At 36.2% G+C, this 22,376-nt stretch overlaps 1 protein-coding gene across 2 annotated transcripts in view; it reads right to left on the reverse strand.

The window, feature by feature from the left end:
- The window catches only part of CRPPA (CDP-L-ribitol pyrophosphorylase A), a 240,872-nt gene that overhangs the window by 189,738 nt on the left and 28,758 nt on the right, over positions 1-22,376 (reverse strand). The window lies entirely within an intron of this gene.

Here is a 22,376-nt window from a genome sequence, read left to right on the forward strand (position 1 = left end):
CTCCACAGAATTACTTCAGGAAAGTTGTTAAATAAACCGCAACAACAACAAAAAAGTAACAATAGCAAATCCAAGGAGATGGGATCTGAATCCTACAGTTGCCATATTATATTACTAAAAATGTCCAGCTTAACAAAAAACTAGGAGATATGTAAAGAAACAGGAAAATATGGCCCATATACCTGTTAAAAATAGCAGTAGAGAAAAAAGTATGAGAAAGTTGCTTTAGTTAATAAAGAGGTAGAAATTTTTTTTTTTTTTTTTTAAAAAGAACTAGATAGAAATTCTGGAGTTGAAAAGTATAATAATGCAAAGGAAAACTTCATTAGATGGGCACACAACAGCATACCTGAGCAGTCAGAAGAATCTTGAAGAATAACTGAAGATATGTCAACTGAGATTATCCAATCTGAGGAACAGAGGAAGCAGACTAAACAGTCTCAGAGACCTGTGGAACACAAGCACGCCAAAATATGCATAATGGGAGACCCACACAGAAGGAGAGGAGAGAAAAGAACAGATAGAATTTTTGAAGTAGTAATGGCTAAAGATATCCCAAATTTGATGAAAAATGTTAATCTACATATCCTAGAAGCTCAACCAACTCCAAGCAGGATAAATACAAAGAGATCTAGATACATTTGTCAAACCATCAGAAACCAAAGAAAAAGAGAATCTTGAAAGCAGCAAGAAAGAAGATACTCTTCATATACAAGGTACACCAATAAGATTAACAGCTTATTTCTCAGAAACCATGGAGATCTGAAGGCAAGGGTAGAACATGCTCAAAAAGCTGGGGGGAAAAAAAAAAAGTCTATCAGCCAAAAATTCTGTATCTAGCAAAATAATCCTTTAAAAAATGAAGTAGAAATTAAGGCATTCCCAGGTAAACAAAAGATAATAGAATCTGTTGCTAGCCAACATGTTATACAAGAAATACCAGAGGGAGTCCTTTAGGCTAATATGAAAGGATACAACTAATCTGCATCTGTATAGAGAAAAGAAGAGGACCAATAAAAGAACATATATAACATGTAAGACAGTGTAAAGATATTTTTAGTTTTTAACACTTTGTTATCTGATTTAAAGTACACCTACAGAAAGCAACAATTATAATACTAAAGGGTATACCATGTACAAACGTAATTTGCATGACAATATGGCACAAAGGAGAATATAGAGAACCCAATATTCCTGAATCTTGCATTATTTAAAGAAACTGGATTTTTGTGCTAAAAAGTTTTAATTAAAAAAACATGTAGGACATATAGACGTATCTGTCGGCAGTACTTGACACTTAAACCTCTAGTTTGGAACTTGCTGTAATGTCACTATCAGTATATAAGATTACAAAAATTGGTACAATTATACCATTTTATATATATGAAGTTAATTCTTTAAAAATATAAGCAATCTAATGCTAGAATTAGAACCCTCCAGGGTCCAAATGATTTCCTTTAATCCTTTACCTTATTAAAATATAAAGTCTTTGTTTACTCATTGTTGGATTCACTTCCCTATAAAAACACTATTTCTCAAATAAAGCCCTTTATTGTATGTGTTCTAATATGTTATTTAATAAATACTTATAATAAACTGATACTCCAAAATAAAACACACCAGAGAAGACTATTTCAACTAAAAATATAAGCCTTTTTTTTTTTTTTCTTTTTTTGGAGACAGAGTCTCGCTCTGTTGCCTGGGTTAGAGTGAGTGCCGTGGCGTTAGCCCAGCTCACAGCAACCTCAAACTCCTGGGCTTAAGCGATCCTACTGCCTCAGCCTCCCAAGTAGCTGGGACTACAGGCATGCACCACCATGCCTGGCTAATTTTTTTTTCTATATGTATTTTTAGTTGGCCAGATAATTTGTTTCTCTTTTTAGTAGAGACGGGGTCTCGCTCAGGCTGGTCTTGGACTCCTGAGCTCGAGCGATCCGCCCACCTCGGCCTCCCAGAGTGCTAGGATAACAGGCGTGAGCCACTGCGCCCAGCCAATATAAGCCTATTTCTGTTATTTCTTCAAATGTTTCATTCTTATAAGGGATGAAATATTTACTGAGTGGCTATTGTGTGTCAAGTACTATGCTCAGCCCTGAGGATAACAGTGAACAAATGAAGTTCCTGCCCTCTTGGATTGCATATTACAGGGAGATAAAGGTAGCAAACAAGTTAGAACCAACAATCAGATAATTAAAGATAGAAATAAGTACTATGAAGGAAATAAAAGAATATTAGAAAAGTAGCAGAAAACATAGCCAGGAAGGCTCCGTAAGGAGTTGATATTAAAGCTGTGATCTCAAGGGCTGAAATTAAGCAAGCGTAAAAGGAAAAGAGCTTGTGTCAGTTGAGAAAAAGAAATGGTCAGGTTTGTGATAATGCTAAAACTGTAAGAATGTTACAGGTTCAGCACATATTCTGTTCATGCAAGAAAGTTCATGGCAAGAGGAGAAAAAGGAAACAGGTTAAGAATAATTAGAAGAACAATTAGCAGAGACAATATCTAGCATTTGTTGACTACTGCAATCAATTGAGTTTCTGGTCATAATTTTTCCATCTCCCTATGGTAGAATGATGTACCCACCCCCACTTGCCAGTGTCTCATAGATGTGAAGTGTACCAGCTTGCTGCACTGTTTAGCTTGGTCACATGGCTTGCTTTGTCCAAACAAATGTGAATGGAAGTGGCAGTGTGTTTGTTCCATGCCTATTCCTTATGTAACTGCTGCCCCTTCAGCCTGGGCTCCAGGAGAAACAGACCAAATCTGACCACAATGCTCAGAAAGCAGCCAAGCACAGCCACAGCTGCAGCCATAAGCAAGGTCACCCAGTCAAGCTCAGCCTAAATCAACCCATAACCCAGTCAAGCTGAAGACAAGCGATCAAGAATAATGATTGCTGTTTCATGCCATGGAGTTTTGGGAATAGCTGTGTGTGATAACAGCTAACAAAAGATAGAAGAAAGAACTTCCGAGCTTGAAGACAAGGCTTTTGAACTAACCAAGTCAAACATGCAGAAAAAAAGAATAAGAATGCACAATCAGAAGTATATGGGGAGAGGGGAGATTTTAGTCAAAGGGTACAAAGCTTTAGTTAGGCAAAGGAATAAGTTCTGGTGATCTATTGCATAGCACGTTGACTATAATCAACATTATTATATATTTCAAAATAGTGAAAAAGCATTCTAAATATTCTCACTACAAAGAAATAATATTGGAGGCGATGGATATGTTAATAAGCCTGATTTGATCACTCCACAATGTATACATGTATCAAAACATCACATTGTACCCTGCAAATATACACACAAGTATTTGTCAATCAAAAATAAAACAAAGTAGAAAGCAGCTACACTAGAAAAAAAAAAGAAATAGTTTGCTATTTATTATTTAAACTTGATTAGAAGACATCAAATTAAATTCAATTTGTGGGGTTTTTTTTTTGTTTGTTTTTGAGACAGGATCTTGCTGTTGTTGAGGCTGGACTTTAACTCCTGAACTCAAGCAAATCTCCCGCCTCAGCTTCCTGAGTAGCTAAGTTCAGTTTTTACAGAAAGGTCTCATTGAAAGTAACATATTATTGTCAGTTTACATTATAAGTACACAAGTGACAACATTCTCTTGGAAAAGGTGATAGCAAGAATGTTCCTTTTATAAAGAAAACAATTTAAGAAATTCCTTTATCTGTACTAGTAAAGCCACAGTAAGAATAAAAACAAACTTTTTAAAATGCAGCACTCAAAGTACAGTTTAGCTGTTTTCAAAAAATGTTATTCTGCTTTGTATAGCACCAAGACATGATATAACATGATGATATGTAACGTGGTTAAAAACAAAGGGCATTTATGTATTCTACAATCAATCAGGTAGGAAGTAGACTAGCCTACTTCTAATGAAAGGAAAAACGTCTATCTGACTTCCTGATACTCTTCATTCAATATTTTGTGATAGGGAACACACACACTGTACAAGATGATGTAACCTATCTTTATCAGCCTAAGGAGGCTGTGGATATTTACTCTTTTTACTTTTTTTTTTTTTTTTTTTTAACTTACAAAGAAACTTGAGATTACCTTGGGGGGGGGGGGGAGTCCAGCTTTAGCTATTCTGACCAATGGAGCATATAAATTTTCTCTTTGCAATATTCTTATTATTCTAAGGACTACTGTGGCTAAGGAAAGGGTGTGTATCCAAGAAAGGAATTTAGTGTTATTAAGCACATACGTTTAATGGAAGCTTTCCTGAACCTCCTCACTGAACTGCAGCCATCAGAAAATAATGGAGTTAGTCATCTTTCATCTTGTATTTCAAGTACATTTATTCCCCTAAGGCATGTACGTCAAAAACATATTCAACATTAGAACTAAGCCACAAAGTTACACAAGGATGAAAAACACACAGATAAAAAAGGTAGACAATATGCTGTAAAAATGTACTGTTGAATATACTCCCAACTAACTAGCTAAAGCAATATTCTTCTAGGCTTTCATACCTTACCAAAAAGATATTTGCATAAGTGGTTATATCTTCTATAGGTAAGTATCATCAAGGTGTATTAGAATTAAAGCATGTCATCATAAGAATCAGTTTCAGGAAACAATGTTATAATCAGATCTCAACTTTTATGTTATTTATACCATTTAATAGACATTGACCCTGTGTAAGTACCTTGACTTCTTATCTGAAAAGATGAGATTATCACCTACTAGTTACTATGCCTTCCACCGACCAAATACTCGATGAACTAGTTTCCCTTTCCCCTCCCACAAGTCAGAAATTTCATGGTAATTTAACAAAGGAAGTGTATCCTACAGCAAGGCTTAAGAGGCCGTTTTATTACAGATTAGTTTCAAGTAACTTAATAAACTCAAAACGAGATACATACTCCTCCCCAGTCAATCCCCATTCTAGCCAAACCCAACTCACACAGCAATCAGAAGAGATAAAAAAAATTTGTTCAGAGTAAAGACTTAGATAAAACAAATGTTCCGATCAGAAAGGCAATCAGTGCAAAGGACAAGTAGCTCTGAGCTACATAATAGGGATTTATTCCTGTTGTTCAATAATACATTCTACGGTTTAACTGCTATCCATAAATATTTTAGAAGGAAGCAATAGGGCATTGAATAGAAATATGATGTGGTTATTAAATAGGCTTTAATTTTCCAAGTTAAAAGAGCAATTACTGAAGTTTTGGATTCAAAGGCCAGTATTCTGCTATTGCAATAAATCTGGTTTTCCCCTCCTCTGAGTATGAAATCTCTTTAAAAGCAATTGTTTCTTCTCCATCACAATTTAAGGTACCCTTGCAGTGATTCACCTGGTAAATGTTTTTTCCACTACAATTCCTCATATACTTTAACTGCATCATTCCCTCAGTACTGTTTTGGTTGCATTAATATCTCAAACCTATACGCCCATGTAACCAACCAAATGACCACTGTATTTCTCTTCAATTTCTACTTAGTACTTTTTGAATAATCATTGCCTTACCCAGCTCTTCACCTGTTTCTGAATCAAAGTCAGAGCTAGACAGAATTTTAGAGATCACCTAGTCCTAGTACAAACCCCTCATTTACAGGAGTGGAAACAGTCCCAGAGAAATTAAAGTCTGTGACCATTATTGCTCAAGGTCAAAAGCAGGCCATTTTTGACTCCCAGGGTCCTCATTGCTTCTGGCACCTACCATCACTGGCGGAAAAGGCTTGAGGTAGGGTGGTTTGGATGTTGGGATAGCAAGGTGGCAAGGCAAGTTGACCCAGCAAAAGTGATACCTACTCAGCACAGTGGCCTGTTTGAGTAGGCACTTGCAGCAGCTCCAGTTCGTTCAGCATTAAACAATATAAAGATCCATGTTTTCAATTACCTCAAGTCATTCTAAATGCTTTATTACTTTAATTTTAAAAGGCAAAATGATTTTAATCAGTTATAGTGGTGACAATATCCTCTTGCTGGTTTGACAACCCATATACCCTAGCCATATTAAGTAACAAAATATAATCAGAACCAGAAAAGAGCAAAATTTTACAGAAAAAAAAAAAAAAAAAAAAAACACAATAGCCTACTTCCAAATCTCAAAATTATGAAACTTAAGGGAAAAAAAGCATAAGTTTATAAGGTTATCTAAAACTATGTAAATATTTATACTTTACTAGAGACTGAATAAATTTAGCCAAACAATGAAATTATTCATAAGTTTCATTATTTTTTTTCCTATATATTTCCTTCTCAACATCCAGAAAGGAAGATAGTATCTTCTTACACAAAAATACTAAGACTCGGAAGTATAGCAAGTTGTCAACAATGAATAAACAAACTCAAAGCTGTCTGATTCTACATTTCTTAGTTTTACAACATGATTGCGGTGAATTACAGAGATCCACAAATTCTTTGGGATGGCAGTGGGGTTCTCTCTTTAAACATGGCTGGCCTCTGACCACTCTGACCTATATGGTACAGCAGCAGTGACGCCATTCCATAGCTGAGCACAGTCTAGAAGATGACTGGCAATTTCTACCTTGGTCTCTTGGAACCCACACACATCTTCAAGTTCAGTGATCCATTCTTTAGTCTGCTGTTAATCACAGCCAATAGATCTACATTTTTTAAACTCAGGATATTGCATTTTTAAGTTCTAAAATTTCCATTTGTTTCTTTTACGATTTCCATATTTGTCTTCGAATTCCTCATCTCATTTATTATATCAGCATTTTCACATAGATTCTTAATTCAAGTCCTATACTGCTGTTTCCAACATCTGGACCTCTAGTAACTTATTTTCCTAGTAAGTCACTTATTAAAATATTTAGTAAGTTTTAACTATATACTGACTTTGTAGATGGTTTCCCAGACTATAGATTCTGCTAACTCTCTCTGAAGGGTCCTGAGTGTGTTCTGGAAAGTGGTCTTTACTCCTAAGACGTGGTCCTTTTCTGTATTATCTGTTAAAAGCCAAAGGTGTTTACCAAATTCTCGTTAACATAACAGACTCTTTAATATCACACCCCTGCAGTGAACAGCTGCTGAAGTCTCTGCTCACCTTTTTTGGCCTTCCAGTTGATGTTTTCCCCTAGGTCTCTCAGAATATTACCCTATGCATACACAGTTCAGGAGTCAGCAAAGGCTTTTAGGAGATTTTATATGCATGTGTGCAGCCTCCCTCCTCTGGGCCTCTCACTATTGTGGGATATACCCCTCAATTCTCAGCTACCCTGGTAGCCCCATGCTCCATGCTCTGCCTTCACAGGACAAAAAGACAGTAGCTTTCAGTAGTGCCACTACAGGGATTGGGAAGTGATATCAGGAGAAAACTTATCATTCAGCATTTAGGAGTGATAAACCACATAATAACTTGAACAGGAAAAATTTAACATAAAGTATTTATGATAATTTTATTACTAAGAAGTAATGAAACAGAACTCCAAAATATATACTAACTCTGAGGAAGAGCACTGAAAGAAAGAACATACTTTCTCCAAGGCTGAGATTCAAACCTCACTGGAGAAGGTATAGCTGCATCCCACTGGATGGTGGAGAGGTTTAATGGCTTGGCTGTGCATGGTCAGGAGATCAAGGCTGGCATATGAAACCACAGACAAATACTGACTAGTCAGGAGTCCCCCACTAGATGGCCAAGGAGACTGAGGCTGATGAACATGGAACAGACTGATGAGCTGGAAGCCTACAGCTGGAGTACCAACAAACCAAGGCTGGCAGGCATGGAATCGACAAGCAAGAACAGCAGGCCAGACTGGCAATGAGAACTTGCTAGAGTAAACACCACTGAGTACCACATACATATTAATGGCAGCTGTGGAGCCAGCAGGAATGGAATGGAAACACCCAGATCAGGAAGGTTTCTTCTTGCTGTGTCCCTTTCCCAGGCACCCTCCAACTGAAGAAGCTTAAGATGTCTTAGCAAAGGAGAGATGTTTATAGGGTCCAACAAGGCAATGAGGGTGGGTTTGGAGCTGAGAGGCAAACAATTAAGCTGCAACACCGTATAAAACTGGATCTTAAACAGCATAATATCCTTTCAAGAACTAAACCCATTCTAGTTTTTGCCTACTTTGGATGATTCTTCACTTCCTTTATACAAATATTTCAAACTTATCTGCTGCCACATCTATAGTCCCTATAGATGTATATTATAGTTCATGATTTTTACCCAGAGGGTCAGCTATACACATTATTCTGTCATGACTAAGAGTCAAAAACCCTAGGTGATCACTTGACATAGTATCTGAACAATATCATAAGATAAAACTGCCACTATTTCATGTTTCAGACTACCCAACTATGACGTTTATGAAATGTACAGATATTTTGGCATTCAACAGCATATATAGATTGCAATAACAATAAACGCTTGTTCAGAATACTCTCAGTAAAAAAACCGATTTCTACTTTCTAAAGAAATTGAGTTTGCTCAAAAGCATACGAAAATGACTAATTGCCCAGATAATACAAAACTAAATCTCTAGTGTATAACTTAAAATATCAAATTTTATCAAGATATTAATTCCCACAAGGAATAATATCCACAAAACAATGACACCAATTTTGAAGTCATGTGTAAAGAAAAAATTAGATTTTTGTTTGTTATTAGTCCACAATGTTTAAGTATTTGCAGGGCATGTGATTTTCTAAGGTATACATCCCATAAACTATTTCAGATCTAACTAATTTCTACTACAAGGTCATCTGTAAACATGCTAGCTTTAATAATAGTACACAATTAATAGTCTTTCTGTCATGTGTGAAATTTCAGTATTCTAGGCAGCAGACCAATAGACAAAAACCCGGCCAGAACCACTTAAAAGCAAAGGTTTTCCTGCTAGTTCTTTTGGCAATGACTAATTCTTTGTGATACACCCAAGAAGAAAGCTGTGTATTATACACCCAAACAACCTTGCACGAAAACACTACAAAAAATTGCCTTATAAGTGATACGTATCTTCTAAACATGTATTTTTCTTTACTAAACAAGGTGAGAAAATAATTCAGCAATGGTTGGGAAAAAAAAAAAGAAGTAGGAGTTGCTTATACAACATCTAAAGTAGACAGTATACAATTGTAACTCCAGGGTTGAATTATATAATATGTCAGCCTGGGAAGCAGGGCCACTATAAGTGATTTTTTCTTCTTTTTCTTTCTTTTTAATTTTTTTTTAATTTCAGAATATTACAGGGGTACAAATGTTTAGGTTACATATATTGCCTTTGCCTCACCCAAGTCTTGGAGGAATTACACAGTGGGAGAGGAGCTGGGGAAGAGAGAGACTGAAAGGCAAGATGAACAAGTCATTGACTAGTCAATCTGACAAGCCAAGCACACCCAGCCACCAGAAGGAGACTGAGGAGGAGGTCATGAAGAGGTTAACAGGAAACAGTCACCTGTGTGTAGCTACTGCTTCAGTGGGTCACCAGCACAGTGTCTGGTGATCAACACCGGGCTACTGAGGGTCAGCAGCGCTAGCAATCAGGAAGATGTGCTAGATGATGGGCTTAGATGGTGAGGACAGGTTGGAACCCACCAGAGACTTCTGTGTGTGTTGGTTACCCCATCTGACAGTAAGAAGGCCTTTGGAGAAAAATAGCTTTTGCTTCACTTAAGCCTTCCAAATCTTACTCATATTGCTCTTTTGGCCAATCTACCCCAGAATTGCAGTTCCCAGTTTAATCAAACGGACACAGCAACAGCCATCAATGATGAATAGCATCTAACTCAGATATACAGAAGAATTCATCTGCTTGACAGATAGTCTGTGAGAAAGCAGTGAAGTCATTACTTGAATTTTAAAGTCCATATTCCTTCAGGATGAAATGTCCTCAAAGTATCTCATCATACTTTTCCATCATTCTGTAATTTTCTTAAGTTAAAGAGCCCCAAATATAGGCAGTTGAAGTTCTTAGGTCTGTCTAGAAAATATCTTTTGCTTCGGCCATAAAGTACTAAGCTACCATCCAGATCCTACACATACCAAACACATTAACTTATTAGGCCAGATGACTAAACGCCATCAAAATGTAACCTATGTCTTTATCTCACTCAAATGAACCCATACTTCAAAGTAATACCAGTAGTATCCAAGTGAATCCAACAGTTTTTCATTTTGACTTTTATTTCTTCCCCTAAATAATGGCACCTCATTAGTATACAAGTAGTTCATGATGTGATCACAAGTATTGTCATCACTGAATTGCTTGGTTAGTCTACAGCTCTGTCCTCCATGGAATATGACAGGATTGCCTGGGTACCAGTGTCTGTCATCTCTTGGCACATACAAAGCCAAGAGTTTGACTATCAGTTATGTATAAATTCTTCAGTGTAACTCTATCTGTGTAACTTCTCAACTCTTCCTTATAACTCCTGCCCCCCCCTCCTGACTGTCCTCCAGAAGTCAGTTCTTAATTTCAGATGCAGAGTCTTGCAGTAAAAGATCAAGAAGAGGAGATGCTGTCTCTCTCAGTTCATTTTTATTTATTCAAAAAGGCAGGCTTCCTTGCCAAGGTCTATAACAAAGAGATCAGGATTTTAGAAGATAAAAAAAAGCTCTCGACAGCACCAAGAGGCCCTTTTGCCTTCTGCTTATGAAAGAATACATGTTCCTATTCTATTCCTCTTCTCACACATTCCATTCTCCACCTTTCACTTACCAGAAAAGCAAACATAAAAAGGATTCCAGTAATCTCCAAGACTGAAACCTTTTTTCCAGGATCCTATTCTTCTAATACAATGGCATAAACTCAGGACAAACCACAGGAAGGATGTAACAACTTATTTTTGGTATCCCTTCTCTACTCTCTGATATTACATCCTCTGTTTACCTCATCTTTTGTCTTCTGTTGTTCTTACAGATATTTGAAATTGGACAGCACCCACACTCCATTTTTCAAAAGTTGTCTGACCTAGCTAAAGACAGATGTTCATATCTTGTTAAGACATGGTTCCTGAAGAACAGGTGTGAACTAGGGTAAGAGATAAACAAAAACCCAAGTGGTAATATTGCTAAGGATTGAGAATAAATCCAGTTTTCTAGTCCATAGTACATAAAGAAAATAAATTCAGTTTTAAGAACATGTAATATTTTATATTATAACCTTGTTTTTTTAATTCTCACAATGACATGCACTAAACATCTACTAGATGTGAGATACTATGATAGGTAAGTCAGAAGGAAGAACACCAGAAAAATATGGCTAAAGTCAATGACATTAAAGAGTTCTTTATTACCCCAAATAGCCAAACCAATCTTTAAAAAGAATAAAGTTGGAGGTCTCTCACTTTCTGATTTCAAAAATTGCTACAAAACTACCATAATCAAAACTGTGTTACTGGCATAAAGACCAATAGAATAGAGAGTGCATAAATAAACCTGCACATATATGCATGGTCAAATGATTTTTTTTTTTTTTTTTTAACAAAGGTGCCAAGACCATTTAATGGGGGAAAACACTCTTGTTTCAATAAATGTTGCAGAGAAAACTGGATATCCACATGCAAATGAATAAAGTCAGACACTTAAAAATTAACTCAAACTGGCTCAAAAACCTAAATGTCAGTTACAGCAAAAATTATAGAAGTCTAAGACATAGGACAAAAGCTTCATGACATTGACTTTGGCAACGATTTCTTAGATATGACATCAAAATAGGCAACAAAAAAACAGATAAACTAGACCATATCAAAATTAAGTACTTCTGTGCAAAAGATACTATCAGTGAAAAGGCAACTCATGTAATGGAAGAAAACATATTTGCAAATCACATATCTGAAAAGGGATTAGTATTTAGAACATATAAAGAACTCCTAAACTCACCAATAAAAGAAAAACAAAAAGGTGGGGGAGCAAAGGATAAATATTTCACCAAAGATATACAAATGGACAATTAGCACATGAAAAGTTGCTCAACATCACTAATCCTTAGAGAAATGCAAATCCAAACCATAATGAGATACCATTTTGCCCCTATCAGGACGACTTTAAAAACAAAAAAACAGAAAATAAGTGTTGGCAAGGATGTGGAGAAATTGATTGGAATCCTTGTGCACTGCTGATAGGAATGGAAAATGCAGCCACTATGGAAAACAGTATGGCAGTTCCTCAAAAAATTAAAAGTGGGATTACCATACTATCTAGTATTTCTACTTCTAGATATATAGAGAATTGAGAGCAAGAACTCCAACAGATATTTGTATACCCATATTCATAGCAGCATTATTCACGGTGGCCAAAAGCTGGAAGCAACCCAAGTGTCCAATGACAGACGAATGCAGAAACAAAATGTATATACACACAATAGAATGTTAGCCCAAAAATGGAAAGAAATTATGACACATACTGTAACATGGATAAACCTTGAAAACATTATGCTAAGTGAAATAAGCAGTCACAAAAGGATGAATACTTTATGATTCCACATATGAGATATCCAAGACAGCCAATTCATGGAGACAGAAAATGTTAATAAAATGGTGGTCACCAGGAGCTGGAAGTGGGAAAGAGGAGTTATTACTTAATGAGTATAGAGTCTGTTTTGGAAACTAGGAAGCTCTGTAGACAATAGTGACAGCTGTACAAAAATGTGAATATACTTAATACCACTGAACTATACACTAGGTAATTGATAAACAATAGAAATTTATTTCTCAGTTCTGGAGGCTGGGAAGTCCCAGATCACAACATCAGCAGATTCGATGTCTGGTAAAGACATCTTCTTGAGGCATCCTCACATGGCAGAAAAGGCAAAAGGACAAAAGAGACAGACTGTGTTTTCACATGGTAGAAGAGATGGAAGGACCAGGTGTGGCTCTCTGAGGGATGCCCCTTTTATAAGGGCATTAATTGTATTGATGAAGGCAGAGTCCTCATGGCCTAATCACCTCCCCCCGCAAAAGTCCCACCGGATAATTCCATCACTTTGGGGTTTAAGTTCCAATATCAGTTTTGGAGGGACACATATAGTCAAACCATAGCAGTGCATCATCAGATTACAGAAGATAAAATACTCATGCTTGGAAAAAAAAACATTTAAAGTTACAAAACAAAGAGAAGTATTTGCCTGGACACCCATGGTGTGAGATGAGCAAGTTATTAAATAAGAGTTATAAAGAAAATGAAAGCACTGTATTTCAACTTGTCATATTATGAAAATTCTAATTGAAAATTCTAATTGTATTAAGTATAAGGGAAATTATAGCCTAGAATATATTTACTAAAAACTAAGATTGAAAATATGATCTATGCTTTTAACTCAATACCTATTTATTTTATTCTTCCTTTTTTTGTCTTATGAGGCTTGTCAGAGGTTTGTCTATCTCATTAATCATTTCTCCACCTCTAACATCCCCTTCCCTTTTTCTCCCCATTTCCCCACTTCTCCCCTCATTTCTTTTCCCTTCCTCCTACAGATACAACTTTTTCATTAAAAACATAATACTATGCCCATCAACTTGAATATATCAATGAAAGAGATAAATTTCTAGAGCAAAGTGTCAAAACTGGCAGAGAAAGAAGTCTTAGACATTTAATAACTATTACAGAAATAGAAATGTTAACAGCCACCACTGAAAAACTACTCCCCTATCCCACCACCAACTTCTAAAAAATCCCCAAGCTTAGAAAGTTTTACTGGGAAGCTCTGTCAGGATTTTAATAGTAAATACTACTTTATCTCATAAACATTATTCTATAAAATAGTAAAAGAAAAAAAAATGACCCAACGCATTTTATAATATTGGCATAGTCCTTCAATGAAAGTCAACCACAGACAGCAAAAGAAGCAGAACAATTTTACTTAGAAACACAGAGGTAAAAAAAAATTAATAAAAAAAAGTAAAATATCAGGTAGCCAAATCCAATAGTATAAAACATTATAGCTAGTAGTAATTATCCCAGAGTCACAAAGACAGTTAAACAGAAGAAGGTCTATCACATTAATTCCCATTAGACTAAAAATATACACACATGACCTACAAATATAGAAAAAACAACACAAGATTTCAAAAACCACAGTATCTATTTGAGATTTTTAAAAAGGAAAACCTTTTTAGAAAGGTAAAAGTTAAGGAAATTTAACTTTAACACCTGTAAACATTATACTTAAGAAATAAAATACATTCTCTTTGATGATAAAATCCAGGAAAACATCCCCATTATGTCTGCTATTCTAAAACATAATACCAGATGTACTGGCCAAAGCAACAATGAAAGAAAAACAAGGATATAAAGAAAAAGAAAAATGTATTATATGCTGACAATATAATCATTTGTATAGAAAATTTAGAATCCAAGTACAAACCTAAAACCATAGTTCAATAAGTTTGCCTGGTAAAAGCTCAATATACCAAAGAGAAAAATAACAGTAAATACCAACTACAAAAAACAGAAAATAACAGCTAAAATATAATTTATGAGATTATAAATACACATACAATAAAGTAAAATTGTTTCAAAGAATGAAACAGATCAGAATAAGCTATATCATGTTCATAAATGAGACTTTAAATTTCAAACGACATCAACTTAATACCTAAATTAGCTTATAATTTCTAAGAATTCCAATAAAACCTTCCAACTAGAAGGAATTTAAGATCTCAAATTTATGGAAAATAAAAGTCAATAACAGAGTATACCAGTTACATCTTATTCCCTGCCACAGATTCTCTTGGTCTCACCTATCTCTCTCAGGCCCTATGTGATTGTGTGTGGGCGCTACCTGGTCCTGTAACTAAGGACACAAGCCAGCCTCTGGTTTCTCCCTGTAGCTACCTCTGAACACAGTTAACACACCATGGTACAGGTCGTGGAACCTGGCTTCTCCTGGGACTGTGTGGTATAACTGGGAGTTCACTGCCTGTGGGAGAAATGCTAACAGAGGGAGCTGGCAGATGTACTGTCAGAACAGTCCACTGGAAGGAAGAACATAACATTTTTGGATAATCCTGTCTGGATATGTTTCATGTGATGAAGTAACCAGCTGTGTTTGTGAAACAGTGGCTACATTGGGAATATGTCACCTCGCATCAGCATTTAAGCCTTGCCTAAGGCTCTAATTGCTAGAGAACCTGTGCTGAAAGACAACTTTGAAATTAAGAAAATGCAGTATCACAGGAAACAAATCAGTGAAAAATGAATCCAGAAACAACTCTCTGTATACATTAGAAATTGGCAACATAATAGAGGGAAAAAAATTAGAAAAGAATGGATGATTTAGTAAATGATGTTGAAAAAATTAGTTCACTTTATAAAGAAAAAAAAAGAAGCCCTTATATCATAGAATATTTTAAATGACCTCTAAATGAACCAAAGACCTAAGTGTGAAATAAAAAGTTAACACTAATAGAATACTATATATACAACTATGATGTGGAAAAGAATTTTTTAAACAAAATCTTAAACTCAGGATTTGACTACATCAAAATGAAGTACACAAAAGACAATGTTGACAGACAAATTAAAAGAAGATCTATGTAATGTGTAAAAGCAAGAAAAGAATAAGACCCACGATATACAAAAAACTTCACCAAATCAACAAGAGATAAAGAAAATAGATGATACTAACATGCATTATTAAGATGCTAATAAATGTCCTGGTGCATTCAGGCTGCTATCACAAAATACCTCACACTGGGTAATATGTAAACAGAATTTATTGCTCACAGTTCCTGGAAGCTGGAAAATCCAAGATCAATGTGCCAGCAGATTTTGGTGTCTGGTGAAGGCCCATTCCTCATAGGTGGCAGCACCCTTCTTGCTGCATCTTCACATCGTGGCAGGAGCAAACGAGCTCCCTCAGGCCTTTTTTATAAGGGAATTACTCCCATTCATGAGTACTCTGCTCTCATGACATCATTACCTTCTGAAGGTCCCGCCTCTTAATAGCATCATCTTACGGGTTAGGTTTCAACAAATAAATTTTGGGGCAACACAACATGCAGAACATAGCAATACGCAACACAGGGAAACATGAAGAAACATAGAAAGCTCCATCCTCCCTAGCAATCAAGTTCTAATTAAAACACAACTCTGTATACATCCATCAGATTGTCAAAAATTAGAAAGTTAATAGAACGTTAAAAGCTACAGAAGATGTGGCTGAAACTAGAAACACTGCTAACCTTACGTAACTAAACTTAATAAACTTACATAAAGGAACTTACAGAACTAGAAACTTATAACCTGATTACCATATATATGAACTATTATAAAGAAGGGATAAAAATAAATTATGCTTTCTAAGCTAATGATTAAGGAAAAAAATTCTAGGGGTAAAGATTATACTCAAAGGAGATCCCAGCCAAGTCACAGAAAAATCTTTTCTCTTTTTTTCCTACAACTCTTCAGGATTTTCCCAAAATGGGACCCAAAAAATGACATGGCTATATGAGCCTACCTAGTAGAATTGGTAGAAGAAAAGCAAAAAAATACAGGAGGGAGAAAAAGGGAAAAGGATAAAGCCATGAGAAATATGACCAATAAGCTGAAGCACAACTATGAAGCATTAAATGCTTTCCAATCGTATCACCAAAATTATGAATTATCTTATCTGATAAAGTATCATAAATATATAAATTATGTTTCCATTAATAACTAAGATGTGCCACTTGGTATTGTGGTTTGCAACTGACATTTATGAGTAACAAAATGGTGGTTTGCAGATATTACATAACACGTCAGCTCTTTTGGAAACAGAAAGCTTCATCTTTAAATTCCTAACTTATTTCTCTTTTTCACTCTTTTTCTTCATAAGTCCTTTCACTCTCCCTTCCTCTTGATCTTTTCATTCCTTGTCCCTTTCCTTGAGTTTCTATTTGTTTAAAAAATAAAAAATAAAAAATAAAAAAAAAAAAGACTTATGCCCTCCTCTTATCTCTACCTCTCTCCCCAAACCCCACCACCCACCCAGCTTGCCCCCTGCCCAAAACCCAATATGACATGAGGTTTCTTCGGAAAATTTTATTCTAAGACTCTTCCTTATCACCTCTAAATCCAATCCAGGCCCAGATACATACTCACCAAAAAGAGCCAGGGATGAAGGTAGAAAAGGAGAAGGAATGGGGAAACATGCTTTGTGAAAATGGGAATAAAACTTCTGAAAGTCATAATGCTTGATGGATATATGCAGGAAAGACATTCTTGGCAAAATTCCATCTTTCTGACTGGTTCCTGTTAACTCAGCATTTAAAGCCCAAATATGTTGACACTTTCTGCAAGATACAGGTCCTATTTACTCTAATACACGCAGGGGATATGTACTATTAATGGGAATTCCTATCATATTCCTTTAATTTTATGGTTATTATATTCAAATACCCAGAGACATGAGTGACAGAAATCTTTAAAAATCGGGGGTGGGGGAGGGAGAGACATTTTTATTTTTTAAGGGTATCTCTACCCTTTGAAGTTACACAGTCATTTACACCTCAATCTCCATTAGAGTAACAAATATACATCTCCATAGTAAAGTCTAGACTATCAAACCAAAAGGTACATAATTAACACACCAGAGACCAATTCTGTCACTGGTTGAATCCTGTTTTCATGCATGTACATTTTCATAAAAACTTAATTAAAACAATTACCTTCTAAAATTATGTACATAAAAACTTGAGTGTTAGAAATGAGACCAAGTCTCTAAACAACAAAGTTCAGAATACGATCTATGACCACCACACCAATTTTCTCAGAAAATGGATTTATATAATTTAAAAAGCTTTGAATAAAAATGTATTGTTCTCAAACTGTACAGAACAGAATTTCACATTTGAATATTCAATAAGAATCCTCTGGACCAATCTGTGGGCTTTTCTTCATGTTTCTGGAGACTGCATTGTTTTCGTTATTTTCATTATTGAATTTTTGTTTATTATTCTTTAATAGTCATTATTTTCTTTGGGAATCTTTTCCTTTAGCAACCTCTTAATTGTATCATGAAAAATTCCCATGAGATTAGGTTTTTCTTCCCCAGATGATCTTAATCAACCAGAGAAAACTGTACAAATACCTAGTTACATGAAAAAGCCGAAGATCAATCAAAAATACTTAAGTATTTATGTATCTTAAGTATCACATCTATAGATTTTAATGACTTTTAAATTATCAATCCAGACATAGGCACTAATAACATTTTAGTGCTCACACATGCAACCAGTCTTTCTGCTTTGTGTGTATGCTTGCATATATGTAGATGTATCACCATATATTACCATAAAGCATATTTTATATAAATTACATAACTTTACATCATTATGTTATCTCAATATGTCATTCTATCATATGAATTTTCATGCTCAGAAATTCTGCAAAATTAACTTTTAATGACCCTTTAAATTTCCTATTAATGAGTATGACACAATTTCATTGATCCCTAGAAATATCGGCTCAGTAAAAACTTTCACATTTATAAAAATACAAGTCACCAACTTTATACCTAAGTTGTTGCTCAGACTTTTAATAATTTCAGATGAATTTCTTAAAGATTTTAGGGAGCATTTATAAGTGTATGCATACCTTACGTAAATATATACACGTATTACCCCCATGCAAATCTGTTTATGTAATTGGCATTAGTGTTAACACACATATGAATGAAATTTCATTCTACAATATTTATCAAGACCCTAATGTGAGCCATAAACTCTTCCAGGTGCTAGAGATGAGTGAACAAGACAAAGTCCCCACCCTAGTGGAACTGAGAGTCTATCAGGGAAAGACAAATTCCTACCCAAAAAATAGAAATCTAATAAGAAAAACTAAAGCAGAACAAAAATATACACAATAGAGGCCCTTATCTCATAAGCTTCAGGTAAGGCTTCTCAGAGGAAGTGACATTTGCACAGGGACCTAAATGAAGACTGGAAACAAGCAGTTTGACTATTTGGAAAGAGCCTCCCAGGCAGAGGAAGAGCAAGTGCATGGGGCATTTTTCATATGTTTATATGTACATAAAGCCTTTTGTGACTATTCCTTTGAACTAATATGTATTTGATAGTAATAATAGACAAGACAGGTTGCTAATAACAAGACAGATACTGTCCCTGTGACCTTCAGTCTAGCAGGGGAGTCAGAAATTTCACAAATAACTTCAAGTAATTAATCGTAATTCTGCTGCTGGGGAAGAAAAACAAAAACAGGCACTGAGAGAACACAGAATGGGTTGGCCTAACCTACTCTGGGCAGCACAGGAAAGGCTTCCCTGAGTGAACAGCTACTTGGTATCTAAAGGGTAAGTAGCAAGATAGAAGCATGGCTGGAGAACATATAATAAGAGGGAAAATGAGATAAGCCAGAAGAATCGGGGACGGGGCTGGGGGGCGATTTAATCCAACAGGTCAGCATACAGAATGGCATCTTGACATCTATGACCTTCCAGCAGCCTTTGAAGACAAAAAGTCATCTTTAACCTAAAACTGTACACTTTCTACTTTTATTTTGCCACAGTCCACCATGACCGTGTATCAGCTTACAGTGTGTTTCTTCTAAATATGATTCGTCTTCCCATGACCTTGGTTACGACTTCTGGATTTCTGCTCAACTCTCAAATGGTAAGCACTATTTGTATTTTCTGCGTGTGTTCCACAAAGGAAAGTTATATCCTTGATTTAAAAAATAAAAAAACCCTAACATCTCAAGGCCACACTAATGACTGAGCTATTCAATAGCTTTGTAGATTTTTTTGATCAAAAGTTATCACAGTTTTCCATGAAAAGCCAAAAAATAGCCTTGATTTATTTTTTTCTTGGGACAGTTTTATATATATATTTTAGGCCAGATGTAAGAATTTAAGAATGAAAGGCAATATCTACTATATCAAACATCTTCTCTTTCCTAAAGCCTGGGCATTTCACCCACCTCCCCCACTCTCAGCCGATGACTTACTCTCTAGATCACCGACAAAACAGAAAAAGACAAATTCTAAGCCCTCCCACCACATCTATTAATCTGTTTGTATCCACCTTCTTTGCTTTTCCTCCCATCCCTGTGGATAAACTATCCATCCCAGCCAAGGTCAACTTCAATGCCACTAGTGCCCTAGGTCCCATCCACCCTCACTCCAGCATTGCCTTTTCCTCTCTACTGAATCACTGCCATTATCATATCAATGTTAGGTAGATAGCTAGGGACCTCAGGCCCCTCCTGGGAATAAGGCCAGTGACTGCCATACCTGGGGGAGAAGAGAACACCCTATGAATTTGCCAATCAGAACTTAGTGCGCCAACTGCAAAAGAATGCAGAGAACTCTAGCCCACCGGCCAAGCAGCATAGGTACAGTAGAGTCTGGAGAGTGACCCAGAATCAGCTTTCAGAGAGGCTCATGGGAGATCTGCATGCATAGTAAGACTCAGGTCATACAACTCCCAACTGTCCATCAAAGTGGCTCCATGGTGATATCTGATCCACGAGGTAGGTCCCTATCCGGACACTATAAAACAAGACCCAGATCATAACCAAGGTCTCTCTTTTGCTATGACAAGGGGTCTGGCCATCATCTGCGGCATATGTATCTTGCTCTGTAAACCTGTATCTTGCTCTCTTCTCTATTATCCTATCTTGCTCCCTTCTCAATAAATTTCACCTCATGCTTGCCTTACTTTGGTGTGTCTGCTCATTCTTTGGCCAAGGGCATACCAAGAACCCAGAAAGCAATTGCCAAACCTGACAAACATGCTGTTGTATCACCTATCTTAAAGAATAATGAAACTCTTGATCAATAACTGTTTTCAGTTACCCCTTCCATTTATTTCTCTGCTCAATATACATGAAAGTTCCTCCAGAAATTGGCACTATTCTCTTAAATCTATTCCAACCAGGTTTCCATATCCACTGCTCCCCTCAAATATGGGTGACCTCACATTGCTAAGGCTTATGGACAGTTCTCAGTGCTTTTTAACCCCTAGGTGATGTCTAACACAGTTGTTCAATCATTCTTAAAGCACTTTCTTCACTAGCCTTCTGGGACATTACCCTCTCATCCCTATGGCCACTCTTCTATCCCCATAGCTAAATTTTCCTCACCTCCTATTGCAGGCTGAATAATGCACTGGATAAGCTGCTCTAACTTATATTTCATTGGGAATTTTCCCTCCAGCCCACTATCCAAAATTACTTAAATATGGAAACAAATAGCAGTAAAACTAAGTACAGAAGAGTTTCTAGAACAAAGGTAATCCAATAACATTAATGAATGATTTTTTTTAAAGTTACTTACCTTCAGATAAAATTTTAATTTGAAAAATGTCTAAGGAGCTGAGCAGAAAACTTACCATAGCAGACCTTAAAAAGAACCACTTACAAGGCAGGCCCTCAGTTATCACCTGAGAGTTCGCTGGTAAGAGTGGTTCACTGTGCCTAGACTATTTGCATAAACAATATGGTTTACGCTGAATACCTACTTTCTTTCTGGGGATCTAGAATTTTTGCATCTATTAAATACTAGGCAGAGGATATCTGTATGATCTACCCAACATCTTGGGTGCTTAATTTCTAATGGGCTTCCCTGGATAGAAACATCACATATGTGAACTAAAATAAAATCTTAAGCCTTCCCAGGTTACTGAACGGACCACCTCTTGGCCAAGGGAACCTCAGAAAAATCCTAAAGCTGAATTACTGGCCACAAGAAGGAAGATCAGACATGCCTCCTAATCCGCCTCCCTCCCTTTTTGGAGTTATTTTTTATAACAGAAAGATATGAAATCATTAACAAGTATGAGGCCATGTAAGACAAAGGCTAAACCACATCTTCAGGTCACCAATTTACTTAACAGATCACTTGAGTGTATGTCCAGTATATGTCTGGTGGCTTATCTCTGAATAATAGACTTCCTTAACTTAAAACATTACAAGCCTTTAGACAAAGCTTCATTTCTTAAATGAATTACAAATCAAAGAATCTTTAAACCCACCCATAACCTGTAATCCCGCTTCAAGATGGCCTGCCTTTCTGAGCCAAACCAACATATGCTTTCCAAGTACTGATTCATGACAGGTACTTTACATGTAATTCCTGTCTCCTTGAAATGTATAAAACCAAACTATAACCCAACCACAGGAGACCACTTGCTTAAGATTTCTTAGGCATGGTACTCTGGGCCATGGTCACACATTTTGGCTAAGAATAAACCTCTTAAAATTACTTTAGAGAGTTTGGGTTCTATGCTGTTGACACATACATGTTGCTGCATTCTCACTGCTAGGGGGGAGGGTATGCTTTATGGGAGCCTTCAGAGGAGGGAAAAAGCATAAGGAAGCCTGCAAATGGATTCCTCAAGACTCTGACTGTGTCTTCCTCTTCTGAATCAGCTGTGTATCCTTAATACTTCATTGTAATAAATCTTAGCCTTGAATACAGCTATATGCTGAGTCCTATGAGTTCTT

This window comes from Lemur catta, chromosome 11, assembly GCF_020740605.2.
Source record: "Lemur catta isolate mLemCat1 chromosome 11, mLemCat1.pri, whole genome shotgun sequence".
Taxonomy (NCBI): domain Eukaryota; kingdom Metazoa; phylum Chordata; class Mammalia; order Primates; family Lemuridae; genus Lemur; species Lemur catta.